At 42.0% G+C, this 13,850-nt stretch overlaps 1 non-coding gene across 1 annotated transcript; it reads right to left on the bottom strand.

Moving 5' to 3' along the window:
• Positions 1 to 12,846: 12,846 nt before the first annotated feature.
• LOC144227045 (U2 spliceosomal RNA) lies at positions 12,847 to 13,028 on the bottom strand. The gene has a single exon (XR_013333837.1). It is a non-coding gene; the product is annotated as a U2 spliceosomal RNA (small nuclear RNA).
• Positions 13,029 to 13,850: the final 822 nt, after the last annotated feature.

The raw sequence follows: 13,850 nt of genomic DNA, 5'->3' as shown, positions 1-13,850 counted from the left end.
TAGCACTCTCTATCAGAACCTAGAATACAACTCCTTCGGAGAGATACCAAAGTCATCCCTTTCACCGTGAATCACCTCCAGTCAAGGAGAAAAAGCGCTCCGGGCTCTAGGAGCCTTTCGGAAAGCTAAAGGATCAGGATATGTTGGAAAAAACATTATCATGGTAGAAAACAGTGATAATTTTATAAATATCAGTCAGGTTTCTCCTAACCATAATTTTTCCACTGGTGAATACATAATTGTATGCTGAATGCTCTCCCAAACGTAGAAGACAAAGTACGGCATATTCAAAGGATAGTTGATTGGGGATAGGGCACAGGTTATCATTTTCAATTTTATTATTGTGCATAGTTTCTTTATTTTTAATGAAACTATTTTATGTTTTTGCTATTTTCCTCTGCATCCTATTGCCTATAGGAAAATTCCCTACACAGAATATCAGAGAATAAAAAAAATGTATTACAAGTTTCCAAATGAAATCTGGCCACAAAAGGAAAATAATTGGAAGGTAGTTTTTCTTCTTTCAGCAGGGCTAAAGATTTCCCAGGTAGGGAAGAAGGGAGACTGTAAAGGGAAAAGGGTTGAGACAGATGCTTGGCTTTTGATACGGGCTTTTGTGCTTATGCCTCTCTGCTCAGCCAAGTTCACGATGGGCAAAGGAGTAAATACCAGAATTCCATGTGTGTTAGAGTCCCTCAGAGAAACAGAACCAGACAGACAGAGTAGATTTACTATGGGAATTGGTTCTCACATGACTACAGAGGCTGATATATGCCAGTGGTATAATTCTCCAGGAACCAAGAGCTCTTGTGTCCCAGGAGAAGAGAAGACAGATACTCCACCTACAGAAGAGAGAAAGTGAATTTGCCACTCTTCTGCCTCTCTGTCCTATTCGGGCCGTCAGTGGACTGGATGCTGATACCCACCCACAATGGTGAGGACAGATCTTCTTTCCTCAGGTCACCACTTCAAATGCTCATCTCCTCTGGAAACCCTCAAGGAAATGCCCAGAAGTAATGTTTATCAGCGATTTGGGCATCCTTAAGCTCAGTCAAAACGACGCAGAAATTAACTGTCACACCATGATACACTTGAGGACCTGAAAGGAGAAAGGATCTTTGTGCCCTTTCTGGACGAGCACCAGGAGACCAGGAGGACCCCAGAATGAAACCAAACTGTGCTGAGTGTGCTTGAGATAGAGTGGTCTGAATTCTCAAGGGCCCCCAGGATGGGATCAGAGATTAGAAGTATCACACCCTCAAGCCTGAGAATAGCACCCGAGGTAGAAAACGATCTTGTATGGCCTCAGTACATATCCCACAGACCCAAAGCGGCAGGGAGTTTAAATTAAGTGGTCTAGGGTCCCCAGGAGTCTCAGAGTCAGCAAGAAGAGGAGAGAAGTCTCTACTCCAAGGCAGTGGGATGCCTGCTTGAATATATAAGTATTCCAAAAATTCTTTTTTGAGCTTTGAGTGTGATTTTTTTTTGTAGTCTAATTCATTCATTCATGGAGAGTTGTGTCTTTTAATCTTGTATCTCCTGGGATCATTTGTCATACTTTAGTGCAGGAGAAATGCCAAAGAGCCACTCCCTCTTTTCTTCTTTCCTAACAGAGCCTCAATTTTGTTCAAGTCTCAGGTCACCATATATATCAGGGAAGGCAGGATCCCTACCCAGCCCCAGGAGGTCAGTCAGTTTCAGCAGGCTTTGATAGTGGTTCTCAAACTGTGGTTCCCACAGCCAGCAGCGGCATTTCACAACACCAATTCTGGAGCGTCATCTCAGACTTACTGAGCAACCCAAGGTGTGAAGCTCAACGGTTTGGTTGTAATAAGTCTCCAGGCTACTGTCATGCAAGTTCAAATGTAAGAAATCACTCACTGGTCTAAGGTAATCGCGATCGCGATAACTCCATTCTCCCCATCCATGATTGGTGATGGATACACATAGGACACAATTCATTAGCTGAAACATTTTCCTTATTGTTCAAGGTGGCTGCGCCAGGTTTTCTGTGAACTATAGCCAACAACATGGTAATTGTTACACCTGATCAAGGAAGGACCTCTAAGGCTGTTGTTCAGTCTTCCCTTCAGTCAGGTGTAATTTTAGGGAAGTTATTGCAGTTCTCAAGAGCACTTGTATTTTAGATCTTCTATTTGTGAATGAAATGCACTTGCTCTGTTGTAGGAATTGGAAGCATCAGGATAGGGAAGGGGGTGGTTATACTGCTGTGATTGTAGGTGTACCTGTGTGTGGGAGCGTGGCGAGGGGTGACTTGTAGATGGCCCTTCAGGACGTTCTGGGGCCATATCTTAGACTATGCATTTTCAAGGATGAATCCCCTATCTAGGGCTCAAGCACAAGTTTGTGTTCCCAATGCACAAAACTGCTTGTAATGCTTCATATTGAAAATAGAAAAGATAAATCTAGTTGTTTGAAAAATCATTTTCCCTATTGTTTGGACAGAAAGAGGGCACAACAAAAGCACATTGAAGGTTAACACCTTTCTGGGAAGAAAACATTTTGTGAGCCATCTTCCTATATCATGGGAGTCAAATGAGGCACCCCATTCTACTGATGTAGGGCAGACTGAGAAGGACCACCCACTGATGGGAAGAGAAACGTTTCCCCCCTCCACCCTGCATGGGTGAGCAAGACAGGACTGGTGGCAAGTGGTGTTTTCCCTCAGCCTCGGGCAGGGGAGAGGGTGAACACTCAGAAGGGCTTGACTCCCCTGAGGTCTCTGACAGCACAACATAATTTATAAAATAATTAGGCATAGGTTTTGGCTGGTATCAGGGGTACATAAGCCTGTCAGCTGTCAAAAAAGGAACAGTTTTTCATCAGTTAACTAAAGAATCATCTGATTTTCTAGACAGTGCATGGGCGTGCGTACATCCAGAAGGTGTGCCCGTGTGCCCTACTCTCCTACCGGGTAGGGAGCACAGCGGGGCCCGTGGTCCCCGGAAACTGTCCTGACAAAAGGCATGGTTTGACCCATGTTGTTCATTACACATGCCAGTCAAGGGTCAATTAGGGGCTTACTTTGTGAGCACATCATTCCTTTCCCCAACTTCAGTCTAATCCTTGGATAAACTGAAGAGTTGATGCAAATGGCCCAGGAGAGATTGAGAGTTCTGTAACCACCCTTAAAGGATCATATAGCCTTGACAGAACTTGCAGATGACCTCAAATAAAGGTCTTATTTCCCGCAGCCCCCTCCTCCCCGCCGCCCCTGCTTAATACTTTCATCATCTGTTTTGTGGCAGTACTGTGGATTACTGTTGTTTAAATAGTTAGTGTACTATGAACTATACGACTGTAAAGATACTTTATACATCAGTTGTAAAAATATTTTCCTTATGTCATTTCTTTTTTAAAAAAAATTTAATGTTTATTTATTTTTGAGAGAGAGAGAGAGATACAGTATGACTAAGAGTGAGGCAGAGAGAGAGGGAGACAGAGAATCTGAAGCAGGCTCCAGGCTCCAAGCTGTCAGCACAGAGCCTGATGAGAGTCTTGAACTCATAAACCATGAGATTGTGACCTGAGCCAAAGTCAGCCACTTAACCAACTGAGCCATTCAGATGCCCCTTCTCTCTCTCTCTTTCTCTCCCTCCCTCTCTCTGTCTCTGTCTCTGTCTCTCTCTCTCCTAAGTAGGCTCATGCCCGGAGCCCAACATGGGGTGTGAATCCAAGACCCTGAGATCAACACCTGAGCTGAGATCAGGAGTCAGATGCCCAAACAACTGAGCCACCCAGGCGCCACCTGCCCCCACCTTAGATCACTCCTTAAAGCAGAAGGATATGCATATTCATTTACAAGATATGCATATTCATGGAATATTGTGTAATATATCATTTCACTTTGCTAATGAACTTCACTTTCAGATATATTCTTTGTAGTTGCCGAAAATAAATATTCTTTAACATATACATGCTACTACTGCATTGGTAAATAAATTGGTAAATGGTTGGTAATGAATAAGCTGAACCCAAGTTTTTCCAAAGCTGATACTACACGTGGTGATATTGGTTGGTGGGGAGCAGAGGGAAAGAGTGGAAAAGAAAACTAGTTAGTTTATTTGCTGTGGTGAAGAAAAAGAAACATGTCAAGTTGATTGACGTTCTATACATTCAACAAACTAATTGAATTTATCAGTTTTAACAAGACGTCTGACATACTAAGAAACCTGACAATGTGAGGTTGACTAATTTCCTCCATGATGGTAAATCTAAAAGATGCTTGTATACAAAGTGCAAATGTCAAGGGAAAGTTACAACTGGCCTCTTTTGTTCAGTGTCAAATTCCGCTCCATGTGACTTCATGGTGATTTCAGAATAAGTGACCTTGAGCTAAGTCAACCGGATACAATATTAGAGCAATCCAAGTACTGTGAATATCAGAACACTTGAACAAAAATAATAAGTTCCAGCTTCCACTGTTCAGGAACAATAGTAACACAGGAGGCATCTGAACATTTTCTAAGCAATTTAGGAAGAAAAACAATGACTTCTAACATTTATTTTTTCATATTCTAAATATTTCATGTTAATGTAGGTCTAGATATGAATGTTTAGATCCTACAGTAGTATGGAACATTCGGGTGGGCTGCAATGTTGTCAGATCAACACTTAATAAAGTGTTTCTTAAACTTCTCATGGATGCTATGCCCTGTAAGGGACACAAATCATGTAAGTCATCATCCTTACTTCCCCAGATTATGTAAATTAGGTGTGTGTGTGTGTGTGTGTGTGTGTGCGTGTGTCTGTGTCTGTGTCAAAGAGGGTATAACTCGAATGTAGGGAAGTACAAATGGTATGCCCAGAGCTTCAATTGGTTGGTGGAAGGAGTGGCAGTTTCTTTGTACCCGTGGGGTTTTCATGGGTAGGATGTTCATAAGCAGAGCAACTTTCCCTTAACAGATAAACACGTGTCAAATTGCATAATGGGTTCGCTAAGTTCGCTGAAAAGAAGCCAATAGCATCATGAGTTCTGTATGATTTCACATGATGATGACGACGATGAGGATGGCGGTGGGGGAGGTGGAGGTGGCAGCAGTACAGTGGCTGTGTTTTTGTTTTGAGACTTACACTGATGCCCCAGGGACTCTTCCAAGTACTGTATGTACAAACTCGTTTACTCCTCACAAAAATCCTTGTTGACACACAAGACCGAGAGAGTTTTAGTAACTCATCACAGAGATAATAATTCAAGTCCATCCTCTGGTTCCTATCTACTTAGATCGGATTCTTTTTTAAGTTGCGTGAAAATCCCTCAACTCTGTAAAACATTTTTTTAAAATTTAAAAGTCAACTGTACATTCAGGCATTTTTCATGGGTAGATAAGGAAAACTATTCATAAATTCCTTATGGTAGGCTCAGCGTGGGAAGTACTCTATTGTATCGTGAAAAATTTTGAAATTAATTGAAAACACTTACGATCCATGGACTATTTTAAATACCCTGTACAAAATATCCCAGATTATTTGTAGTGTCTTTTAGGAATAATAATCATCACAATAATGAAATTATGGACACGCCCCCTCTCCCATGCCTTTTCTTCCAACATTGCTAAGTTGATTTCCACTGGGGTTTCTCTCCCCTATCCCAGAGCGAGAGACTAATTTTGACTCTGGCTCCTTTATCTGACCCCAGTGATAAAGTAAACAGTGGAAGAAGTTTTTAAATATAATGAAATCTTGTTCCAATGTAAGAGAGCCCATGTGCTTTAAGAAGAAAAGCAGGCTCTTTAACTCTAAAGTTTGTATTGCAAAGGAACAATTTTACAGTAGTATCATATTGAATAACAGGCAATAAGCCTAATTGAATTACAGTCATTATGGGTTGAAAGAGGAACAGTGAGTAACTTGTTTTACCAAATGCTATGCAATTTACTCCATGTCTATTTAGACTTGATGTATAGACCCAGGTCAATTACTAGGATTCTTCAGTGGCTCACAGCCTCCTCCTTGAGGAAAGGGTGTGCTCTGGAAATAGGGGCTTGTTCTGGGGAAGCAACTATTGAACCAGTCTCTGGCAGTAACATATGTTACTCCTAAATAGTCATATTCACCAATTGCCATCCAACTGACCCGTGAAACAAGGTATATGTTTACTATGAACATTTCTCTCTGTAGAAGCATGTTTTAAGGCATGTTCCTTTATTTTGAAAGATACACTTTAAGTGAAAAGGGAAGAAAGAACAAGACCCCTGGGTATACAAGCACCTTTCCCTCCAAAATTAAAAAAACAAGTCATTGGGGCGCCTGGGTGGCCCAGTCGGTGTAGCGTCTGACTCTGGATTTTGGCTCCCGTTATGATCTCACAGTTTGTGGCTTCAAGCCCCGCTTTGGGCTCTGCACTGACAGCCGGGAGCCTGCTTGGAATCATCTCTCTCCCTTTCTCTCTCTGCTCCTCTGTTGCTCATGCTGACTCTCTCTCTCTTAAAATAAATAAATAAACAGTAAAGAAACCATTTATGGAACCTAGCGAAGTAGAATGCTCCAGAAGAGGCTGAAGTTAGAATTTTACAGACTGCAAATGAAATGTACCAAAGAAAAAAAATTCAAAAGTACCAACTGCACAGCACCTAATATTACGCATCACTTTATGCATTCTGTTACAGGATACCTGGTAATGGAAATAGCCAAACAGCTGATCAACATAGGAAAACATCTAATTTTTAAAACTTTTCTACAGTAAACCAGATAACTATTTGATTGATGTTTATTTATTTTCTTATTTGTTTATTTGTATTTTTCTAAATTGTGTTGGCATCAAACAGTTTTCCCAAATCAGCCCAGCCCGCCTTCAAGGTACAGAGCTGCCTCCCTTGAAGCTCATTTGCAAGTCGGTGGGTGTTCAACACCAAGAACACACTCTCCCGGAGAAGCAGTGCGGTCCATGGGAGATTGCTCTTCAGGATGGCCCGTGGAAGTTAGAATGTGATGTGCTTGATGAGAAAATGGAAATTCAGTAATGACTGATTTTGATCCGGTTTTAGCTGCGGATCCCTCCAATCCCAGGTTCTAGATTCTTTGGGGTCCTTGCTAAGCGTCTCTGCATGTACAGCGTGGAATCACCTGAACCCTGGCTGAAGGGGGCTGAAGATGACATCAGGGGAAGAGCTCTTTGGAAGGTGGAGAAGCTGAGGGCAGGGTAAGGACGGAACACACCAGCTGAGGCTCTGCCGAGGTCACGGCTCAGGGCTGGCCAAGCCGTTCTGGGGTCCGGGGAGGAGGGGAAATGTGCATCCCCACATTCCTTTATGAAAACACCTTCTCAGATTCTGAAGCCAGTAGAAACAGGAACCTCAGCTCTCCAGTACAAAATCATGACTATAGAAAGCCTGTGCTGCCCTGTCTCTCTGCCATTTGTCATATCTCATCATCCCACTGCCAGGGTCACGGTGGCCTCTTCGTGAGCCCAGGGCCGAATGGAAATGATTGTTCTCTTTGCACAAGAATGCAGGAGAATAAAACAAACACCGATGCGTCTTCATTCTAAAATTTGATATTTTGTTCATTGTGGATTTTTTGCATTCATTTATATTTAATATATTGCATTTCAATATTGCTCATCTTGATGACTGACTATTTTGGGCATCCTTTTAAATCATGTGCCTCAGGGGAGTTCCTGCCTCATCTTGTCTTCGTCGGGCCCTGCCACAATTTATGTGGGGGTGGGGCCCAAGTCAGAGACAGTCTACATTCGGAAATGTTCTGAGATCTTCAGTATCAATCACGTTATAAAAAATTAAGGAGGAGGACGGGAGCGCCTGGGTGGCTCTGTTGGTTGAGCTTCTGACTCTTGATTTTGGCAAAATGATAATAAAGAGGAGGAAGAAGAGGAAAGGAAAGAGGAGGGAGAGAAGGAGAGGAAAGGTAAACTTTCCAAAGAATTGTATTACTTTAAAAGTCACTGGAATCAAGTGGAGGTTTCAGTTAAGCAATTCAATGATGTAACCAAATCCCCCCAAGATGGCTGGCAGGGCAGGATTTAAATCAGTGCTTCTGAGGTGTCTTTAATGTAATTCATTTCTAAAACAAAATTATGCTCTGAGGAAAGGTAGCACATGTACAAAGTAGCATTAGACATGACCAAAAGCCTTGGCTATGCCTTTTGACTGTGACCTGGAAATGTCAGTCCCCACAGCATGAGCTGTTTAAAACTCATGGTGAGAAATCAGAACAAGTAGATATTTTGCCACATCCAATTGTGACCTTGCAGAATTAAGCCATCGGGACAAAAAAAGAAATACAGCGGTTTTTAAAAAATGTTATGTTTCTCATAATCAGCAAAAGGTACTTCCGAAGTTCTGATTGCACAAGGCGAGATTGTAAGTGCTACACCAAATTCATTGCGTCCAATCTCTCCCAGTGAACGTAGAGACAGGCACCCATGTGATCCAACAGAACAACTTAGTGATTGGTTTACAAGCACGCAACTAATCAAAAGCCTAATGCCTGTGATGTGAAAGAAACAAAAACAGTATACACGACCTACACGTAGCGGCCACAAGTCTTGGGCTTCTTGGAAGGAGTCCAGTGTTCAAATTTTATGTTCCATTGTCTCCAGGGTTGGCTCATACGTCAAGATGCCCAAGTGAGGCCATATTGGCAATGCTAGCTTACCTCCGTGCCTATTCGGAGGCATTCTAGGAAGGATACTTTGCTTCCTCAAGCATCTTCCCACATTCTCCATCTGCCAAAGGTCAAGGTGGCAATACTTCCATCTCGGGACTCCCAGGAGGATCTAATTTATGCCTGGCCGTGGCAGATAGTCCATGTTCACCAGCTATCTTTTTCTAGAAGCCAAACGCTTCCAGACTAAGATCAGGAACCAACTTGGTCTTGGAAGGAAATGCAGTGTCAAGGTAACTGAGCATGGAAAAATAAATACATTGAAAACAACTCTTGTGTCATCAAAATCTCGGAAGTTGGAACTGAGCTGAAGAGCTGCACAGTCCCCAAAGAGGGCCTGTCCTCTAAAGGTCACTTCATACGTGGCCACATTGGAAAATGGATGAGAAAGAAGGCCCCGAGGGTGGCCGGGATGCAGCAAGGGACAGAACCAAAATTTTTTGAGCTCCCACAGTGGAGGACTGCCACCGATAGGATTTCAGAAGTGCCACGGAATCATGGCTACTTCTTCCCATCTTCCCCCTTCTGAATGGGAATGTCCATCAAGGTTATCCTGTCATCACTGCACTACAGCTGTTGGGGTGTGAGTATGTGGGGAAAATGTGTCCGTTTTAGTCCACGCATCTCCAGATCATAAAGAGTCACATCGAATTTTGATGAAGATTCCACTGAGTACTATCTAGACTTTGAGTCATGTGCAGGGACAGGCCAGGAGTTGGGATTACCTATTGTGGGGAGATGGGTGTGTTTTCCGTGTAGGAAGAAGGGAGCAAAGAGTAAGCAATGAAGTCAAGATCATTTCTTGTTCAGCCAAAGAGCCACATGCTGCCCACATTTCATCACTTCCTTTGTAATTAGGTTGAGGCACCTGACTCGTCCTGGCCAATGGACTGGGAAAGGAAGAAATGACTCGCAGGCAAGAAAGAGCCAGTGTGACTCCTCCATCTCTCTCCTTCCCTGTCACCGACCTTGGATGCTCCATGGTCTAGACCGTGCAGCTACAAGGTGCATGCCTTTACATGAGTGAGAAACAGCTCTCTGAAATTCTTTAACAAGGGCACATTCTTTCATTTTAAGAGAAGAGATAGGGTTTAGAACACAAATACACCTATAAGAGGGAATGCAGTTTGTTTTATCAGAAACGAAGTCAGATTATTTCTTGATATCAGGTTTTGTTCCTGAAAGGACAGTAGCTGTTTTTAAATGAGGAGAGAAAAAGTAGAGGAAACACCAGAGAAGAAAAACAAAAAGGAAGCTGAATGTGTTGATGGGGAATTAGGACTCATGGTGCCTGTGTAGCTGGGCTTTGGACTGGCCCCGAATGTGGGAGTGAGGGGAAAAATGTCCTAATTGGACTTTTTATAATTGAAAAGGAGAAGAGCTATCATATACACAACTGTCCTACATCTGAATCGGGCTCTTTTAAGAGGACGATCTCAAAGAGTTTTGTAAACTGGGCACCGTACTGAAGATCCCAACATTCGCCTGACTAATCCTATCGTGCTGTTTGAAATACAAAGAGGAAGCTTCTAACGTTTTGTAGAAAAAATAAAAAAGATAAACATCACTCCAAAATTAAAATAATTCAGGTGTAGGAAAGTGAAACATAGCCTCATTCAGAGAATAGTGTTTACGTTTCATCGGTCTGTAAAAACAAACCTGACAAATGTATAACTTTGGAATCACTTAGGATATGGGCAGTTATTTTAGTATTATGCATAATGAAAGTTTAGTTGTATAAAATTGGATATAGTGAAGTGTTAAGATATTTCACCAGGATTAAGCTAATCCTTCTCTAACACAAGGGAAAATAGTTGCCAATAAACTCTCTATTTTTAACAGCCACTTGAGAGAGACAAGATGAGACTTATAAAAATCCCTTTCAAGAAGTTTTCCAGTACAATAACAGTTTACACCCAACACATACATAAATACATTTCAAAAACTTTGCCTTTGCCAAGTTACAAAGTCTGACTTGTCAGACTTACATCATGTTTTTAAAAGCATGTTTGAAATGAAGCTTGTCATACATCAGACTTCAGTGAGTCTAGAAAGGACTGTCCTTTTTTGGGAAACTGAATGGCTTCGTTCCCTTTGAGTTTTTCAAAGAATGATTTTAGTAGCAAAATGCTACACATGGAATGAGAAGCAATGCATTTTGTTGCATTTTTTTTTGGTAATACACTGTTTTTACTTATTTCCTGTATAAATGGGCCTCCCCCTAGCCTCTATAATGTTGGTATCAGAACACAGAGATAAATGCATGATAGATAAAATGGTTTGAAACTGAGCCCTTCAATATGGACTTTCTATATTACAGTGTTGGGCCCGTGGGTCAAGAACTGGTGTGATCATCGCAGAAGAATCTGAATCTGGATTTCAAGATTTGCTCATGGGACAGAGCATTTAAATGAATGGTGGGGGTAAATGGTGATGGTGGGAAGGGCAGAGACTAGGCCACTCTGTGAGGGCCAGCCTGATAGCAAGGATCAATTTGGGATAAAGTTGTATTCTCTGCATGTGTGTTCTGCTGACATGTTATGTGATTTAGAAAGATGGGCTCTGGGATCAAAATGCATGGGATCACATCCCTGCCGATCAATTCAGAATGCTATGACCTGGGGGCGCCTGGGTGGCTCAGTCAGTCCATGAGTTTGAGCCCTTGGATCAGGCTCTGTGCCGACAGCTCAGAGCCTGGAGCCTGCTTCAGATTCTGTGTTTCCCTCTCTCTCTGCCCCTCCCCTATTCACACTCTGTCTCTCTCTTTCTCTCTCAAAAATAAGTTACCATTAAAAAAATTTAGAATAGTATGATCTTGGGGTATGTGTCCAAACCTCCCTGATTTTGTTTCTTCATATTTTTTATAATCTCCTAAATATTTTCCTTATAGAAATCATCACGACTTGTGATTATGTTCTAGCTGTGAACACGCAAGTATTGCTTATCATTCCTATTGCAGTGAAAGCTGATGACGGTGAGTCCTGTCTGTGTGTAGCTTGCCATAGCTCTTGCTTTGTGTCCGCACTTTGTTGGCACTCCGTAGAAGCTGGTTAAATAAAGGAATGAGTGAATGAATGAGTGAGATTTTCTGATATATCCATCTTTGCAGTAGGATATACCTAACATCAGGGTGATCTTACTAGGTATGGCCCTGGGCTGACCAAGTGAGCTTTCTAAAATACAGTGTTTCCAGAAATTAAATTCGAACTGTTCTTTCCCTAAAACTTCGTCCTATTTGAATGGACAGTGCTAAGCTTTACTTTTGTAATTCCTTTTCCTCTGGTTCAGAAGCTGAGCAGCACCCTTCTGTCTACACATTCTCCTTATGAGTGGACTCATAGACACAATCCAATCCATCTACTATCTCTTGCTGGCTTGGAATTCCTTCTATCTTTTTAATATGGCTTTAAGTATTTTAGTTGGATTGATTAACTTTTAATTTTAAAGCTTCTCAAATTCCAGTTCCTATTACTTAAGAGGTAGAAGTAGGTGTTTCAATGTGTCTCCTGCATGCCAAAAATACTAGTGCATCTGTCTTTATTAGATCATAGAGCACTCTGTAGCGATAAATACAATACTTGAGTCTAATGGCATCAATAATGTATACAGTTGTACTAGGGCTTTACGAATGAGAATTAAAGGTAGGTTTGTTTTACAAAAAGAGAAACAATTTTATTTACAGATCATATTTCTGATAAGATAAATGACAAGTGTCTAGATATTATAACCCTACACTAGATATTATAAAAACTAAAAGAAATCTAAATTGAGACTGGTTGAAGTCTCTTAAACTAGCAACAAAGGGATGGCCTGACCCATATATTCAATTGTTTCTTCCTCTGTCATCTGCTTTCCAACATCTACCTTCTAATTCTTTTTTAGGGGGACGAGGGGGTGACACAGGGAAGAGATGGAGACACTGAGAGAGAAAGGGAGGCCAAACTTTCCTAAAGCAGATGCGATGAGATGAGCACAAGCACACAGGTCACAAGCACACAGGTCAGCTGACATGTGATGGTAGACACGTGCGGTCCCGCCATAGAAGGTAGGCCGTAGGTGCTCACGGGGACAGTAGAGCTTGACTTCTTAGCTTCCTGCCCGGCCTCTGCTGTGGGACCACAAGGAAACCACTGGATCTCCTCCTCTGTGCTTCAAAACCCAGAGCCAGCGTGCCCTTTGCACTGATACTGTCTCCCCTGAGGGGCGTGCACACCATTCCTGGAAGTAATGCCGGGTCCATGCATAGAGTGACTGGAGCAAGCCCCTGTTCCATCTCCCTGCTCCAAAAATCCATTTAATATACTGTCTTCAGATAGAGGATGTATCAGATATTAAGCTGATAAGAACCGATATTACACTTCATCTTGAGCAAAAGACGGGGTAATGATTATCTTCCAATTCTTAATCCCAAATGCAAACACATCAACCTTAGATTACAAACTCTATGAAGTACACATGTATGAGCATGCTTCACTATCTCAAGACCTCCTCTGTCTGATAGATATTTCTGGATCATCAACTTCTTAGCCTTTACTGGTAAGCATATTAGGCAAATGAGATGATAGAAACTCCCTGAATTCTGGTTTATCTTTGCAACATATTTGTAACAGATGTGGTCGCAGACCCTTTCACAATGCCTAAATTAGCCACGACGACTGTCACCCTAAGTTGTTCGGGGGTGGGTTTTTAAAACAAATCAGTTGAAATTGCAAAATGATTCTCCAGTGTTGAAGGTCTGTGGACTTAGTATGGAAGTTCTCTGTATAGACAAAGATTTTCCAATTTCATTAAAAAAGAAGGTATCGGGGAGTCTTCACTTTGACAGTCTCAAAGTGCCTCTTAGAAAATGATATTTGTAAGTGTGACTTTGACCTTAGGACCTTCCTGTCTGGAGTTCTGCTTTTGTTTATAGTCAAGTAAGCTCCAAGCAGAATAACTTGTTGCCGATAACTGTATATTCTGGACAAAACAAAAAGAACTAACTATGCGACGGCACTGGAAGGAAGCCCAAAGCAGGCAGATCCAGGAAGCAGGCTGATACAGGGAGAAGGGAACAGTGTGTGTGAGCTTCCTTTTCTTACAGCTTCGAGACTGTGGGCCGTCTCCAGTCTACATTCTGCTCGGGTTACAGTTGAGTGGAAACCCACAGAGGTCCCGGCTGGAGGAATGAGTTTGGAGTTTTCAGCAACCAGAGCTGCTGGAAA

This window comes from Crocuta crocuta, unplaced genomic scaffold (assembly GCF_008692635.1).
Source record: "Crocuta crocuta isolate KB4526 unplaced genomic scaffold, BGI_CrCroc_1.0 scaffold32, whole genome shotgun sequence".
Taxonomy (NCBI): Eukaryota; Metazoa; Chordata; class Mammalia; order Carnivora; family Hyaenidae; genus Crocuta; species Crocuta crocuta.
The sequence above is the reverse complement of the archived record's forward strand: the minus strand, read 5'-3'. Positions and strand labels throughout refer to the sequence as shown.